At 37.5% G+C, this 2,664-nt stretch overlaps 1 pseudogene; it reads right to left on the bottom strand.

Moving 5' to 3' along the window:
• Positions 1–556: 556 nt before the first annotated feature.
• On the bottom strand, positions 557–628 carry LOC124968443 (uncharacterized; annotated as a pseudogene).
• Between the last annotated feature and the right edge of the window lie 2,036 nt (positions 629–2,664).

A 2,664-nucleotide genomic window follows, 5' to 3' on the forward strand; every position in this document is an offset into this window, starting at 1 on the left:
TCTTGCTTTCTATCTTTGTTATATGTACTATAGGTTATGTTTTGTGGTGACCACGAAGCACATTTGAAACAGTTTTAACAGACTACTTTAACCTGCTAACAACTTAACCCTGCAGTAAAAAACTATATTTTTGCTCTCCTATACATTTTCTGTTTTTGACATCACTATGTCTCTTTATATGGTAAGTCCCTTAAATTACCATAACTATTATTATTTTTAATAGTTTTGTCTTTTAATCCTCACACTAAAGATATATGTGATTTACAAGTCACTGTTACAGTGTTGGCATCTTCATATTTTTACCAGTGAGTCTTAGACTTTTATGCGTGTTCGTAGTATTAATTAGCTCCTTTTATTTCAGCTTGAAGAGCTCCCTTTGGCATTCCTTGCGAGCCTGGTTTAGTGACAGTGAACTCCCTCGGTTTTTGTTTATCTGTGAAAATCCTTATCTCTCCTTCATTTCTGAAGGACAACTTTGCCAGGCATAGCATCCTTTATTGGCGGCATTTTTCTTCTTTCAGTACTTTGAATCTATCAACCCGCTCTGTCCTGGCCTAAAAATGTGAAATATTTTATGCATTTGCATGTCACCCTTGAGCAGGGGCCATGCTAATCTTCTCTGTTTCTCCCTCTCTCTCTCTAAAACCTTCTCTTTAATGTTCAAACTAGTGTATGTATTGCCAGAGCTAGCACTAGCAGTTCTTATAATCACATCACCTGATGGCTTATTATTTTGCCTTTTGTTTGTCTAAAAATATCTTTATTTCATCTTCCTTTTTGAATGGTGTTTTCACTTGATACAGAGTTTTAGGCTGACAGGGTTTTCTTTTTTTCTTTTAGTATTTTAATGATGTTGTCTTCTGGTTTTATTTTTTTCTGATGAGAAATATCTTTGCTTTTCATATTTTCTGTTCATTTGTGTTTTTCAGGAATTTAAGTTTGGTGTGCCTATATATAATTTTATTTGTATTTATTTTGGAAGTATGTTGAAATTTCTGGATCTGTGTGTATGGGGGGGTGGGTTTCCTGGTCAAATTTTGAAAATATTTGACCAATATTAATTCAAATATTTTTTTCTGATCTATTCTCTTGCTCCTCTCCTTCTGGAACTCCAGTTGCTCGTTCTCACAAGTATTTTGATACTCAAAAATTCCTCAGGTTTTCATTGTTTTCAACTTTTCCCTCCTTTATACTTCCATTAAGAGAATTTCTACTGCTCTTTCTTCCAGTTCACTGATCCTTCTTTCTGCAAACTACTATATTTTCTAATGACTTTTGTTTTACATTTCAAATATTTCAAATATATATGTATATATATATATATATATGTATACTGAGGGGAATAGTAGTGGTTTGTTTAGTCTCCAAAGGAGAGAAAGCACTACCTATGTATACATGTATATATATAGTTCTAGAATTCCCCTTTGGTTCTTTTGTTTGCTAGTTAGTTTATTTTTCAGTATTACTTTTCTTCTCAAATCCCTCATCTCTTCACACATTAAATACATCTTTTCCTATTGGTTCGTTATCACATTTATCATAGTCATTTTAAAATTTCTTGTCTTGGTCCATTTAGAGTGCTATAACAAAAACCAAGAGGCTTATAGAAAACAGAAACTTCTTTCTTACAGTCCTGAAGGCTGAGAGGTCTAAAACCAGGATGCAGTAGATAGGTGTTTTTTGAGGGCCTGCTTCCTCTTTGACAGTGACTTTATGCTGTGTCTCCACAGAGAAGGGGATAGTCACCTCTCCGGAGTGTCTTTTATAAGGGCACTAGTCTCACTCCCGTCATCTGATCGCTTCCTCAGGCCCCACCTGCTAACATCATCAGTCAGGGTTGAGTTTCAACAGGGGAATTTTGAGGTGACACAAACATTCAGATCTCACGTGTCCCCCCTGCTAATTTCATTATCTGGTGCATTTGTCACTTGGTTTTCATTCGTTGATTCTACTCCTCACTGGGTTACGTTTTTCTGTCTCTTCGTATGTCTAGCAACTAAAAGAAATCTATTATACGTTGAGAATTCCACATTCTGTTCTAGTTCTCTGAGGAGTATTGAGGTGTGTGTTTGTTTAGTAGGGCAGATAAATTACCACCAGACCCTCTTGGTCTTACAGGGGCTTGGTTTTAGGCTTTGTTAGGGCAAGCTATTTTGATTCTCCCTTTTATCCTCTGGTAAATCCCTTAATCTTGGAACGTGTTATTTAATCCTGGGATGCAGTCCCCCTAGCTTTCAGTGCAAAGCTTGAGGTCTTTTATAAAGCCCTCTTATTCCACGGGATTCGAACTTTGAACTCTGTCCCTATAATGACCAGTTACTGAGTCCTCAACTCGGTGATTTGCCTTTCTTCTGAGTTCCAGCTATTGCTGGCTTCTTGGGGTCTCACCCCACACATTCAAGCTTTGGGCATCAGTCACAGATTTCAGAGGAATCAATACACAGATGTGGGAGCTCCTTCATTTCTGGGTTTTCCTCCCTTCAACCATTCTGGGGTACCCAACATTATCATTTGACTCCTCAATACACCTGAGCTTTTTGCTTCACCTCTGTCTCAAAGCACCCAACTGCACTGCATAGACTGGGGTCAGTTCTCGAGTGAAAAGCTGGATAAAGTGGATTTCAGTCATCGTGGTTCCCTTTTATCACAGGTCAAATCCTCCCT

Source organism: Sciurus carolinensis, chromosome 1, assembly GCF_902686445.1.
Source record: "Sciurus carolinensis chromosome 1, mSciCar1.2, whole genome shotgun sequence".
Lineage (NCBI taxonomy): Eukaryota > Metazoa > Chordata > Mammalia > Rodentia > Sciuridae > Sciurus > Sciurus carolinensis.